Below are 15,646 nucleotides of genomic sequence, written 5' to 3'. Positions count from 1 at the left end.
GAAATAAATGCGATTTTTCAACACGTTGTAAAAATGTGCCATATGATGAAATAATGTAAAGGAGGCTGTGAAAAACACTCAAGAAAAGGTTTTCTTTGAAAAACAAATCATCATGAATACTGGCGCAAAAAAACGCCATAGTATACTATGTCAGAAAAAAAGTGATTTTTCAACATGTTGTAAAAACGTGGCATATGATGAAACAATGTAAAGGAGGCCGTGAAAAACACTATAGTAAGGTTTTATTTGAAAAAAAATCATGAATTTTGGCGCAAAAAAAACGCCATAGTATACTATGTCGAAAAATGTCACTTTTCAACATGTTGTGAAAACATGTCGTATGATGAAATAATGTAAAGCAGGCTGTGAAAAACACTCCAGAAAGGTTTTCTTTGAAAAAAAAAATCATCATGAATTTTGGCGCAAAAAAACTCCATAGTATACTATGTCGAAAAAAAAATGCGATTTATGAACATGTTGTAAAAACGTGCCATATGATGAAATAATGTAAAGGAGACCGTGAAAAACACTGTGGTAAGGTTCTCTTTGAAAAAAAATTATCATGAATTTTGGCGCAAAAAAAATCCGCCATAGTATACTATGTCAAAAAACAAAGCGATCTTTCAACATGTTGTAAAAACGTGCCATATGATGAAATAATGTAAAGGAGGCCGTGAAAAACACTATGGTAAGGTTTTCTTTGAAAAAAAAAAAATCATCATGAATTTTGGTGCAAAAAAAGGCCATAGTATACTATGTCAGAAAAAAAATGCGATTTTTCAACATGTAAAAATGTGCCATATGATGAAATAATGTAAAGCAGGCTGTGAAAACCACTCCAGAAAGGTTTTCTTTAAAAAAAAAAAATCATCATGAATTCTGGCGCAAAAAAAAACCGCCATAGTATACTATGTTGAAAAATGTCATTTTTCAACATGTTGTGAAAACATGCCATATGATGAAATAATGTAAAGCAGGCTGTGAAAAACACTCCAGAAAGGTTTTCTTTGAAAAAAAAATCATCATGAATTTTGGCGGGTAAAAACGCCATAGTATACTATGTCGAAAAAAAAATGCGATTTTTCAACATGTAAAAACGTGCCATATGATGAAATAATGTAAAGGAGGCCGTGAAAAACACTATGGTAAGGTTCTCCTTGAAAAAAAAATCATCATGAATTTTGGCGCAAAAAAATGCCATTGTATACTGTCGAAAAAAAATGCAGTTTTTCAACATGTTGTAAAAACATGCCATATGATGAAATAATGTAAAGTAGGCTGTGAAAAACACTCCAGAAAGGTTTTCTTTGAAAAAAAAATCCTGAATTTTGGCCCAAAAAAAACTGCCATAGTATACTATGTCAAAAAATGTCATTTTTTGACACTAAATCTTATTGAAAAATATGTTTTACTTAAGTCCACCTGTTTCAGCCATCTCTACCCATCATTAGGTACCACTCTAAGGTACATTATACAAAAAAAAATCCAGTAGATGTCACTGTGTTTTGAAATAGCATGCAGAGCAAGTTAGTCTGCTCATAGGAAGTTAGCACGAGCAAAATCACTCCTCACATGAGGTCTCTGTTTGCTGTGATTTTCAAAGGTAAAGTAATACTTTTGACATATTATGGTGCCTAAGGAGTTGCTGAACACAAATGTGCCATTTGAAATGTAAAAAAAAAAAAGATTTAAAAGGGTAAAATAATTTTTCTCAACCGTTTGGTAGAGGTCAATATTTTAAAAATCGCTGGGTCTCTTCATAAAAAAACCATTCATTTTTGTTATTAGTGCCCCAAAGAGATAAGAAATATAAACAAATAATTTTTTCATTGCCTTTTTCTTGGTGAGGATGTTTAAGGGTTAACATCTGTAAACAAAACAAAAACGTATCAACAAAGTTTTCTGTTAGAGTTTGTGTCTTTTAAGTTTAACTCCAAGATTTTAAATACTTTCATTTACTGCAAATGAATATCTACTCCAAATGTCTCACTAATAATCATTATCAGCCTTAAAAACCCACAAAACACCCCTCTACACTCGACCACACTTAGTACAGTCTGGTTCCCCCTTCTATAAATCTGCTTGGAATCATCCACTTCCTGTTTGTCAAAGTGGCCTTCTACCTGGACAGGTTTTGTTGGAGCTCATGCAACAAACATTTTGGGTAACTGCACTTTAATATGGATGGATGACACTGAATTGGAGTCTGTTTTAATGAGACTGAGTTAAGATGTGTAGCTCTGTCATTAAATAGGAAATTATTTCTCAGAATTCACAGAGAAAAGTCTGAAATGTTTGCTAGGTTAGCATCCCACATGTTCTTTGGCTCAGCTAAAGCTAACTCTCTCCAACTTCTGGATCTCTTGAGTTGCTTGTTGTTAAAATATCTTGCTAGAGGTGCTGAAGCTCAGAAAGTCTGAGATGTTTGGTCAAAATAAGCTCATTCTCAAGTCTTATCTGAACTGTCCTCTTTTGTTTGAACTTTCCCTAAACTTAGGAGTTAATGACAGAGCAGCACATCCAGACTCAGTCTCATTTATGTAGAGATTAAACTTCAGTGTCATTCATTGATGTTAAAGTGCAGTTTTTCAAATGTTTGTTGCACATGCTCCCGACCAAACCAGTCCAGGTGGAAGACGATGTGAAGAGAAAGCTCCAGAGGATGAATATCACACATTTACATTGGAAATAAATGTCCTTTAATTAGATATTGTCATGCAAAAGTTGGATTTCCCTTTAATGATGTTCAAATCTTTGTTGTGTGTTTTGTTGATGTTGGTTTCTAAATGTTTTTTGACACTCGGCCCCAAAGATTAAAACCTTTTCCGGCTCACAAGCTGCAACAATTCACACATTATCAACTATCTTTCTGACTAAACTAAGATAAAAAGGGAAAAACCGCCTGATTCCTGCATCATGAATGTAAATCTTTTTGGTTTTTATGACGGTAAACTGAATATATTTGGGTTTGACATTTTATAAACCAAAACAAATGAATTACGGCAGAAAACAATCAACAAATTAATGGACGAAGAAAATGTGTTTTCCAACATATATGGCTGAATTACTCCAACATTACAAGATATATACAATTTGAATTCAATTTTATTTATATAACGCCAATTACAGGTCAAATTGTCTCAAGACACTTTATTGTTATATTTTTTGTCATATTTAAAATATGACAAAGTAAGAAATTTAAACCTCTTTACTAATCCAATTTATTATTTGGTTTTTAAGAGACTAATCGACAACTAAAATAACTTTCTCCACTGAAACTAATAAACATGAGGTCAAATAGAAGGAACAGTTTTAAATACTGCAGTCCCACGATGACAAGAATAAAGTTTGTCAACAAAAACTAAATCTGCTGGTGGATTCCTTTAAAATCCTAATAAAGGATAATAAAGTGTGCTACTAAAGGTTTGTGGTGCTAAAAATGTCAAAGTAAAGATATCAAGTTGAACATCTGGATGGAGGTTGATAAAAGTTGACCTCCCTTCATTTCTCTGGAGCCGACTCCATGGATTTTATGGATGGTGGTTAAAGACCTGCTCTTCTAGTCGTCGTCCTTCTAGTCGCTGTAAAAAGTCACTCCATCCTGGCCGACTTCAACACCTCTTCATGACAACTTGTTCTGCCTCCGACCTGGTGGAAACTCCAGAAACTCGGGAAAACCTGTGGAGACTCGAAGAACTCGTGGAGACTCGAAGAACTCGTCAGGTCGGGGGAAGGTGTGGTGGGTGGTGGTGGGAGGTGGGGGAGTAGAGGGGGGAGGCCGCCACCCACCTCCCCGCCTACTCTCCGCCCTGACTCCACCCAGACTCCGCCTTGGCTCCACCCATGTGGTCACTTCAGAAACTACGATGTCAAAGGGACGACGAAATTATTTCTTTTTATCTGATCTGTAGCTCAGTGAGTTAAGGATTTGCCTATGGAGCTGCAGGTCGCCGGTTCAAGACCAGACACTTCTTAAATTTTCTCAAAATCCTGACAAAGACAAACAAAGAAAAAGGCCGGTGGTGAGTCTCGAACCTGCGACCTTCCGCTTGGTAGTCCTCTTCTTATCCCCCTGAGCTATTCGCTCAGATACTAATTCTTCTTTTTTTTGCGCATTTATCATCTATTTTTCGTCGTTTTCGAGTTTTTTTTTTACTCGAGTCTCGACTCGACCGTTTTTCTCAGGAGGTTGGACTTCAGCCTTTGTGCTGGAGGGTTGAACCCTCAGTTCCAAGACTTTCCAAAGCCTCCACACCTCCCGAGTCCTCAGGACCTGAGCTTTCAGACAGTCTGAGGGCTGAAATTTTCTAAGTCCCACAGTAGTTCTCTGTTAGATTGAACTTTCAGACAGTCCAAGGACTGATATCTTCTAAGTTCCTGACTAGTTCTCTGTTAGTTTGAACCTTTCCACAGTCTGAGGACTGAAATCTTAAAAGTTCTTGAGTAGTTCTCTGTGAGTTTGAGCTTTTAGACAGCCTGAGGGCTGAAAACCTAGGAGTTCTTGACTAGTTCTCTGTTAGTTTGAACCTTTCGACAGTCTGAGGACTGAAATTTTAAAAGTTTCTCAGTACTTCTCTGTTAGTTTGAACTTTATGGTTAACAGAAGCCTTAAAACTTGTGACCATGAGTCTTGATTTCACATTTAGACCATCCGAGTTCTTCTCAGACCTTCACCTGTGGGTTTTTTAGAATTCCTGAACAAACTTTGATTCTCTTCACTGAACAGTAAAGTTTGTGGAGATCAGAAGGTAACATTAGTTTGATCAATGCCTTCAACTACTAGTAGACTTTATCTGGAAAGCAGTTTTCTGAAATGAGCACTTAGTAAATCTGTCTACAATCAAACCAAGAACATAGAAAGAGGAAATGTTTGAAGAAACAACTTGATGTTTTCATTTCAGACTAGAAAACGCATTAAGACCTTTATCTGTTTTTGCTCTTTTTGATCGTTTTATTGTCTCTTGTTTAATTTGATCTTCTAAAGTCTAACTGGTGTCTTTTCAGATGTTTTGTCTTTAGTTTGATTCTTCTTAAACGTTTAGTTTTGCTCTTTTCTCACCTTTTATTCTTTTCTAATGTCTGATTTGATTTCAAAATGTTTTGTCTTTTTAATGTTTAATTGTTATTTCAAATGTTTTATCGGCTTGTTTGAATTTTTTTTTCTTTCCCAATATTTAATTTTTCGATTAAATCTTTAAGGTTTTTCTTTTTAAATGTTTTACCACCTTTTAATGTTTAATTTTCTTTTTAAGTGCTTCATTGTATTTTTTGTTTAATTCCTATTTGAAGTTTTATTGTCTTTAAGATGTAATTTTCTAATTAAACATTTAATTTTTTTAATTGAATGTTTTGTCTTTTTAAAGGATTAATAATCTAATTAAATGTTTTGTATTTTTTTAAAATGTTTAATATTCTTCTTGTTTAATTGTATTTTTTAAATGTGTAATTATTGGAAATATTTTATCTGTAATTTCTAATATTTGTATTTTAAAAATTTTGTTTAATTTCATAGTTACATGTATTGTATCTTGTTTAATTATCTAATTCAATATTTTGTCTGTTTAATATAGTTAAACATTAAATACAATTAAATGATATTAAACAAATTTTTTAAAATACAAATATTAGAAATTACAGAGAAAATATTTTCGATAATTACACATTTAAAAAATACAATTAAACAAGAAGAATATTAAACATTTAAAAATACTTTTTAATAATAAAACTTTTTAAAAGTTTTATTGTATTAAATTTTTTCCTTTGATTAATTGCTTTTTGTTATGTAGTTTATTTCTTTAATCTTCTTTTTTTGTCAAGATTTTAACCCCAACCTTAAAAATGAAATAAACCCTTAAATCACAATTAAAATACTTCTGTTGTCACAATCATGAGTTAGTCAAAATCAGAGTCAATTATTCAGTTTATCAATTCAACTTTATTTGTTTAGCACCTTTTACACAGATGACAAAACTAAACAAGCAAAGAGAAAAAAAACTATGCTAAAACTATGATTAAATCTCAAAAACATTCAAAAAAATAAAAAAGATTTGACATGGTAATAAAATATGTTGTGTCCAGGGGATGGAGGGAGTTTATTGAAGTCTTCTTGGGCTCACATGGTAAATCATTTATAATATAAACTTGATATTCAGTCTAAGGAAACTTTAAACTGCAGAGCGACAGAAGAACCAACAATATCTCCTGTTTTCTCATTTAATGAGTCAACTCTTCTTGTGCTTTCAGACCAAAGAACTACAGATTCTTCACAACCTGCTCAAACTCTTCATACAGGACCTCACCACACGGGTCAAGAAGGTTTCTGTCTCATTTCTACTCTGAAGCTCACCTTCTCCTGCTCAAACTGCTGACAAATATTTCTGCTGCTCTAAAGTCTGGTCTCCAGAACTTCCTAAAAACTCTCAAAGTCTCTTCTGCTGCAGGTTGCTTTGTAGAACTGTTGCAGAAAACCTCACTAAACCACATGGAGGAGCCTCAAGATAGTCGTCCAAATGAAACCATACAAAAACCAAATTAGCACAACCCAAACGCTAAAGTCTCCTGCAGCCTACCAGAGAACCTCTGAGAACAGAGAATTAGGACAGGAACTCTTACCTTCTGGACAACCAATGTTGGTTCTAGAGCAAGAATACAGAATGTGTCTGACCAAAAACCTCTAAAGACTCACTACAGCCAAGATAAAGACACAACTCAGCTGCACCAAATCCACTAATCACTGCACACATTAGCACCATGTGCTAACTGTGGCTGAAGAACCACATTTACCAAGACAACTATCCAGTACAAAGCCCTAAAACACACCAAGAAACACATTGAAGCCTATTTTACTGCTGGAAGCTGCAAGCCAACGCCTAAAAACCAAACTAAAGCAACAGAGCCAAACCCAGTTCAGTGGTGAAGAGAAACAGAGGAAATGTTTGAATGCAGCCACATAAAGCAGGAAGACACTGAGCTGCTCAGGTGTTCCTGATAACACCAAGCAGCCACCTGGATAGCCAATAGGAACACAGCTTACTGGAAGTCCAGAGGGCTGGCTTAGTGAAGGAAATTTAGTTTAAAGTTGAAGCAGAAAGTTAACAAAGAAAGTTGAAAACCACCTTCTGATACCTGAAATCTCTGAGTTTTCACACAAAGAACACCTGAACATGTCAAACTGGTTTCATAGTAGAACCATCATTGTAAAAACGTCATAGTATGGTGTGTTGCTCAAAAAACATTATGACCCGGCTGTCTAGGGTCGCCGAGGAGCAACACAAAAACAGGACAAACGCTGGTTTCCAGGGGGTTAGGAAGCTATTTATTTGAAAGAGCACGTTTACAACAACACAACATGTCAGCAGAAAAATCACAAAGTCTGTCTTTAGTTCAGCTGAAAATATTAGTTTTTGTCTTTTTTATTGACCAAACTTTTCAGGAAGTAGATGAAGAATAATTAAAGCTCTCATATAGAAGTCCAACTTATTTTGGATCCTTGTGGAGAGTTTAATCTTAGAGTTTGTAAAGCTATTGAGTTTTTAGTGTCACATGAATTGTTTTGACATTTAATAACCGAGTCCTGAAATAAAATTACAGTTGTGGATTTCTGTCATTTAGTCTGGACTAAACAAATAACAGCAGCATAAATCTCAAACGTCTTTATGAGGAGTCTGGATTGAGGTTTCTCACTTGATAATGATCAAAACATGAAATTTAGGTTGATTTAAAGGAATATTCCACCTTAAATCTTTGAATTTTGACCTAAAAGGTTGGTTTCAGGAAGTATTCCATCTACAAGGTCCTCAAACATCCACCTTAAAGGAACATTCCACCAAAAATCCTTGGACATGCACCTAAAATGTTGGTTTAACCGAGTATTCCATCCAAAATCCTCAAAGAGACCTGAGGGGCTGGTTAAAAGGAATATTCCACCTAAAACCTCAAATACAGACCTGAAAGGGTGGTTTAGAAAAAATTCTGCAGCGTAGACAAAAAAAGTTAGTATGGAGGAATATTCCACCTGAAATGTAGACCTGAGAAGTTGGTTCAGAAGAATATACCATCCTAAACATCCTTAAATGTAGACTAAAAGAAGGTTTGGAAGAAAATTCCACCTAAAATCCTCCAATGTAGACCTAAAAGGTGAGTTTAATGGTATATTCCACCTAAAATTCACTACTGTAGACCTTGGAGGTTGGTCTGATGGTATATTCCACCCAACATCCTTGAACATAAACTTAAAAAGTTCCTTCAAAGGACTATTTCACCTAAAATCTTTCAATGTAGACCAAAAAATCTTGGTGTAAAGGAGTATTCCACCTTAAATGTAGACCTAAAGGATGGTTTGGAGTAATATTCTACTCTAAAATCTTCCAATGTAGACCTAAAAGGTTGATCTGATGGTATATTCTACCCAACATCCTGGAACATTTACGTAAAAGGATGGTTTAATGGTATATTCCCAGAAAAAACCTTGAACATCAGGCTTAATGGTATATTCCACCCAAAATACTTGTACATATACCAAGAAGTCAGTGTAAAAGGAAATGTAGACCAAAAAGGATTGTTTAAAGGAATATTTAAAGTGTTATTTTCATTATTTAATAATGTGTTATCAGTCAGAACCCTGGCAAACTTATTTTCATCAGTTTTTTAGTGGAAGTCACAAATAAAGGAGCTCTTGGTTTTTCCTGGCGTTACTGAGTCCAAAGCTGCTGTTTCAACACAGAACGTTCACATGCATCCACAAACCTCTCAGCACTCAAACACCCACAGACAGGAGGCCGGCTGGGCCGAGGCTCGGCGGCGTCCTCAGACCCACGAGTCGGGGAGTCGATGAACTTGTTGGTCCGGTTTGAAGGTCTCCGTGTGGTCCAGTAGAAGTCCACGTAGTCGGTGTTGGCTTTGAACCGCAGCGACTGGCCGCCATCAGGTGGACCAGCTCGTCCTCGTAGGGCTCCTCCTGTAGCCTTGAGGGGACCACAGGAACATTCAGTAGCTGTTGGAGTTCTTCCTGTCAGGCTCGTGGTAGAACGGCTCTGAAGAATCTTGTACTTGTCTTATCTGGAACAATCTAACAGCCTAAACTGTTAACAGCGGTGTAAAGAAGCAAACACACAGGCATAGATTAGGACTCAAACTAGATTTATTTTAGAAAACAAATCAGCTTAGAGGCATTTGTTCACACGTGGCTGAATAGGAGGCCGTCCAATCAGATTTGAGGTCTTCACTCTGTAGGTTGTTTGTTTGGTGAGACTCTTGGACCTCCATCAGCTGACGTGGATGTTTGATGGTCTTCCTCTCTAGTGCCAGATGATTCATCCATGAATTCAGCAGCTACAGACTGAAATGAAGCTCATGCTGCCATTATTGAATTACTGTTCCAGATCAAATGTTCAGAGCTCACCTTGAATGCAGCCGTCTGCTGTCTGATATTTTTTCTCATTGTAGTCTTCAATAAAGTCTTTTTCCTCATGTAAGGATGTGGCGAGACTCTTTCTCAGTCGCTGCAGACGTCCCTCATGGTGCATCTCCAGAGAAGAAACAGAAAAACTGATCACTGCTTCAGCATCAAATGTTCTCCAGCACTGAGAGTGTTTTAGGAATTAATTCATTGTGTTGTGAACTTTGAAGGAGCAGAAACTTTACAGCTGCCAAAGATATGAGCTCCAATTCTGGATGTTTTAGGAAATGAAGTTCATCAAATGAACACTTGATTATTGCTGATAACGCTCATTAAATTACTGAAGAAATCCAACATAAAAACCTGTAAACTCTCAGGCAGCTTTTGTTAAAGTTTGGCTATAATTCTATCATCATGTTCTGGAACCAGGACTCTGCAGAAGTTCCTTCAAACAGATACTTGTGTGTTTCTATTTAAGGCCTCAGGTTTGAACGTACAGCAGAGGATTAGAAAGGAGTGATTTTATTATTTAAATCAGTCCAGTAAATGTTTGACATGAAAATTATTAAACTTTTGATTTAGATAGATTTGTGTCAAATAATATTGTAGAGTCTCACTTAAATATATCCAAATGAGTTCAGTGTATTTACATTTTATAGAATATTTGATTTCTTTATCTCAATACTGGGTCTGACCCTCAATATTAGAATAATGATGTCAATTTAAATAATATTTTAGTGCAGAGTCATAAACTTTAATCAGCTAAACTTACATAATAAATATCGCTGTATAATCTTAACCTGAACATTCATATTATTGAGGTAAATTTACATAAATCATGATATTCTAGAGTCTGAACTGGAATATTTCTAACATTAATCTTTTTGTATTGTGCTGATAAACAACAATAACCCGACTTTCAGATAATATTTTTTGTCTGTGATTGTGAGACTAAATTTCTCCACATTCTGGAACTGGACTGCATTTCCCAAAATGGAAACATGGACAGAATTTAACACTCATGTATCCATGGCAACGCTAACGTTTCTGCTTCTTACTAAAGTTCACAACACAAGTAAAGATTTTAATGTAAAACTTCAGGAATGACTGCTGACCATAAGTATTCTGATCAATACTTCATGATCAATATCAGGACAGATGTTACAACTCCAGCTGTTGCATTAGACTGCAGTTATTCACAGAGACATTAAAACATCACATTCCTCATGAAAACTAGATGGGACTTGTATTAAATAAAGTGTTGGTGAATAAACAGTGTAAAAAGTGCAAAGCAGCTCCATTAAATCAGGAGATGTGAGACTTCCACAGCATGGCTCACCATCTGCTGTGTTGATTCATAGCTGAATGTCAGAATGAACTGAGATAGAAAAGCTGCTTTGAGCTGCAACATTACGGTCTGACAATCCAACACCATCACAGTTTTCATCTGGTTGTTTTGCTTCAACATGCTGTGAAGTTCAGTTATTACCTGAATCAATACAGAGATTCTATTTCCAACTAAGACTGGAATAAAAATTAGAATGTTATGAGGTTATTAATGCAACTAAATCCTTTCAGATGGAAGGATTTACTTCAAAGTTCTAATTCAAGTTTCAGTTGGAGCACATTGCATTCACAAAGAAAAACAGCGATACCTTCATAGCAACATTTAATAAACCTAAAGCTTCCCTGTTGGCTCATTGGTGGAGTTTGTTACTGAGCATCTGAACCTTAAATCCAGTGAGACGACCATCTTCAGTCGAGGCCAGTCAGAGAACTTCAAGACCTTCCATCAGCTGGACCAGATGTGGCATCATCTCCCTCTGAACATCTGGATGACAGGAGAAAAGACAGAAATCAAACACAGATCACAGAAATACAATTTATTCACTTTCATTATTTTATAAAAGTAGCATGAACTTTATTAAAACTTGACAATATCAGTAATGAAAGTAAATGTTTTTATCTTGTGTTGAAGCTAAATTTAAAGTCAATTTTAATGACAGTTTATCCTGAGAGGAGTGAGAATGGAGCTTTTCTTTCCTTTTTAGAATATTCCCTCAAAATATTCTGTTTATTATTGGCTTTAGAAGCATTTTTCTTTACTTATTTATTTTTAGATACCTCAGACTGATACACTTTGCTGGTTTGCAGATAATTTCATGTACAATGACCAAGATCTTCTATTGTAACATATTTTGTTAAAACAAGAACTGCAAACCTTCTCAACCATCTCTCAGGCTGCAAAATTCCAACTGCGACCAAGAATTATCTGATGTAGTTATTATTATAATCTTTACTGAACCAGCCCTGGAATTAATAAAAATCTGTATATGGATATGATTTTCTCTGATGGGACCACTATGGAAGCTGTAGTAATTGTTAACTATCCTTTGAAGGGAAAGATTAGGTCTTCATTCAGGTGGATACAAAAAAATGCTCCCCCTTAAAAAAAAAAAAAAAAAAAAAAAAAATGCATACAATAAAGTAAATCTCTTCTGCACTGCACACATACTACACTTCTGTATAACTCTGGATGTCAGAGTAAAGGCAGACAGATCCACCGATCAGCCACAACATTCTGACCACTGACAGCTGAAGAGAACAACATCCATCATCTTGTTCTAATGCAACGTTCTGCTGGGAAACCTTGACATTCATGTGGATGTTTGACATGTACCACCACCTAAACACTGCAAGACAAACAACCCCCTAGTCTCCATGGCAACAGCAGTCCTTGATGCCAGCTGCCTCCCTCAGCAGGACAAATTAAAACTGCTCAGGAGTGGTCCGAGGAACACGACAGAGCTAAGCTGTTCACCTGGGTTCCACACTCCCCACATCCACATCTGATGGAGCATCTGTGGGATGGTCCAGGATCAGCCTGGTCTAGGTAGGACCCACCCTGCAACCCACAGGATCCACAGAATCCACAGGACATCCCCAGAGGTTCTGATGAACCACTGGGTCAGAGGAGTTTTAGCAGCATAAAGGGACCAACACAGTATTAGTCAGGTGGTCAGAATGTTAGACTGTTATATTGTCATGCTGATTATATGATCAGTAAATGTTACCATCAATTATAACATCCACATTAATCAGGAAAAAAAACAAAAACTATCAGTTCATTCAGAAACTGTGGGGTTAAACCTAAAAACACAGACCTCAACAGCAGTTTGTTTCAAAGCAGAACACCAGCTGGTTTTCACTAAAGAAGCTTTCAAAGCAACAATTAAATGACAGTTTTGTTCTCATTAAGTTCAGAGTCAGCCAAAATAATGTACACACATCAGGAAAAGAAAAACTTTTATAAATACTTCATTTGTATAAGTACTTCTATACATATAGATACCTCTTTCTAAGTTTGATCAAATCACGATAACTCTGTGTCCTGTTGTACGATGTTTTCCCAACAGATGGCGCTACCCTCATGAATGGAGCATCAACAAGTGACGTCTACAACACAACAGAAATGTCTGGAAGCCAGTGGCCACCACTTTGAGCACTTCTTGTAATTGTAGAGGCCAAAGATAATTTTATTAATCTCCTGATGTCTGAATAAATTTGGTATTGAAATATTTATGCAAGTTTTTCTTTTCCTGATGTGTGTAAACATTATTTAGGCTGACTGTATGATGGGTTTCTGACAGGTCACCAGGCAACATCTTTTTATAATAATGACAAACATACCTGCATTCTACAGGAGTGATTTTCCTCATGTGCAGGTAAAGATGTGTGAGGAGCTTAGAGATGACAGGAGCAGGAGTCATCCTCACTAATTCAGCTTCCACCTAGAAACAGAAAGACCACAAACAAACACACTGATATACCCTCAAACATTCAACCTCACAGCCTCAAAATATCTGTTTAGGAAGTGTTGTGTTTCTAAATTCTGCTGAAAGCATTGACAGACATTCTCTTACAAGGTTGTGTAAAAAGCAGCCTGTCCTCTGAGCTACTGAAAAATTTTCCTGAACAAAGTTTCTACGTGTAAATCAGCTCAACAAAAACTAAAGCCTCAGTCAGATATAACAGGTATCACAAATTATAAAGAACTTTCTTTGTTGACTCTTTCTGCTTCAACCTCACATAAAAAGGGGAGTTTAACTCATCAGGTGACTGAAAATGAATGGCTTGTACAGTTATAGATCCAAAAGTAGGATGTTTCAACTCATGTTTTACTACAAATACATGCAGTAATAAATAAATACAATGGCTGGTTGTTAGTTTACTCACTATTAATGTCATTTTATATACTGGCTTGAACTTGAGCAGTGGAAGAGAGAAGGAATTTAATGAAATTATGGAGATTCAGAGAGGTAATGTTGCACAATGTTAAGTTAAGCGTGGTTTTATTCAAACCAGCTGAATGTTAAACTTCGGTGCAGCTCAACGGGTTTCAGTTAACCTTAAAGTAAAATAACTTTTTTAAAAGCTAAAATACACAGCAGAGAAATACAGGTTGAGAAGGTAATTCTAATAATGACGGACAGCTGCGACAGCAACTAACACAGGTGTTCAGCGGTAAGTTAGCCACCTGTGTTAATTAGCCCGCTAGCTAACTTAGCCGCTTAGCTAGCTAACGCGTCCGGACCAACTGCTCAAACACGACAAAACACAACTGTTCACAAGTCGCTGACTTAACGTACAACAAAATAACGCTACAGGTTAGAAGTATTTATCTTCTTACCGTGTTTTACTCCAAAAACAAGATCAACAGCAGCCAGAGATGCTACCAGACGTGCTGACCATAGACATACAGAGACTAGATCCGCTAGCGCCCTGTCTTCTATATTATCTATGGTCTGACCAATCACTGCTCTCTGGCTCCGCCCTCTGAGAATGTTGTTGTGGTTTGGCTCCACACTTGCTGATGACCACTTCCGGTCTCAGAAAATGAAAAAACGGACCTTTTTTCGTTTCTGTCTCTTACTGATTTTACTTTTTTGTTATTCTAAATATAAAACGAAAATCAAAGCATTTAAAAAAAAAAAATCGTATATCTCTTTTTGATCATGAAAAGGAAAAACGCCTTGTATTTCAATTTCAATTTTTGTATTTTAAAACGAAAATCAAATAACCACTCGTTTTTTGTTTTTCAATACCCGTTTCAGAGAGGCTTCATAACAAAGGGGTGAATACATATGCACATGCCAATTTATTTTTTTTAAATTTTTTAAAAATATCTATCTATCTATCTATCTATCTATCTATCTATCTATCTATCTATCTATCTATCTATCTATCTATCTATCTATCTATCTATCTATACACACACACATATGTATGTGTATATATATATATATATATATAAAAAAAATTTCACTTCAAAACTTAGACTATTTTGTGCAGATCCCTCAAATAAAATTCAGATTAAAAACAAGACACAAAACAACTGCAAAGAGAAGCAAAGCAACTATAAAGAGATGCAAAAATGGCCGCAGATATGCAAAACAACTACAAAAATCACATTTTAAAAGCACATTTAAAATCAAGAAAAATTCAACTTTCCAACGTAGAAGAATCTATATGATATATGATGATATTTATGTAGAATAAACATCAGTGCTCAGTTTAGTCACACCTGTCAAAATATACCATCCATTTTCCAGAAAATTATTTCATTTTGCAGGCTTTGAGTACAATATATAATTTGAATACACCTCATAGTGCAAAATCAAATCATTTTAATGTTTGAATTTTAAAATATATATCTAGAAAATGTATTTATAAGTTAAAGTCACCATTTTAATGCATTTTTGATATTTAATTTTCTTGCATATTGCAGACTTAAACCACTAGATAGCAGCAAAGTGTCTTTGTTAGTGAAGACAACACAAGCAGTAGATGATCAGTAGTGTAGTTCAAAGGCACACATAATTCAGTCAGAACCATTGTCCTGATGCAACAACAGGTCACAGCTTTTGTTCACATGTGTCTAAATATTTGAAAATTGTGATATCTGTCCACTGATTATCCAAATGATGGCCTGACGTGTGTGTGCGTGTGCGTGTGTGTGCGTGTGTGTGTGTGTGCGCGTGTGTGTGTGGGTGTGTGTGTGCGCACGTGTGTGTGTGTATGTTACAGGCAGCAGTACAAACAGTATTTCAAGAGACACAATTTACATTGATTTTAGTACATACCTTATTTTTATATGTTCAAGACTGTGCTGACAGTGAGTGTACCCTGTGGAGATGACATATAATATATATATATATATATATATATATATATATATATATATATATA

At 35.7% G+C, this 15,646-nt stretch overlaps 1 long non-coding RNA gene across 2 annotated transcripts; it reads right to left on the bottom strand.

Annotated features, from left to right (window-relative positions):
* Positions 1-8,619: 8,619 nt before the first annotated feature.
* LOC129350477 (uncharacterized) lies at positions 8,620-14,231 on the bottom strand. 2 transcript variants are annotated; one of them, XR_008603889.1, is made up of 5 exons: positions 14,088-14,231; positions 13,088-13,188; positions 12,219-12,360; positions 9,401-11,228; positions 8,620-9,337 (listed from the first exon to the last, which is right to left on the bottom strand). It is a non-coding gene; the product is annotated as an uncharacterized LOC129350477 (long non-coding RNA). The 2 variants fall into 2 exon arrangements; XR_008603888.1 differs by lacking the exon at positions 12,219-12,360.
* Positions 14,232-15,646: the final 1,415 nt, after the last annotated feature.

The sequence above is a fragment of the Amphiprion ocellaris genome, chromosome 14 (assembly GCF_022539595.1).
Source record: "Amphiprion ocellaris isolate individual 3 ecotype Okinawa chromosome 14, ASM2253959v1, whole genome shotgun sequence".
Taxonomy (NCBI): domain Eukaryota; kingdom Metazoa; phylum Chordata; class Actinopteri; family Pomacentridae; genus Amphiprion; species Amphiprion ocellaris.
Note: the sequence above shows the minus strand (reverse complement) of the source record. Positions and strands in the feature narration are given on the sequence as shown.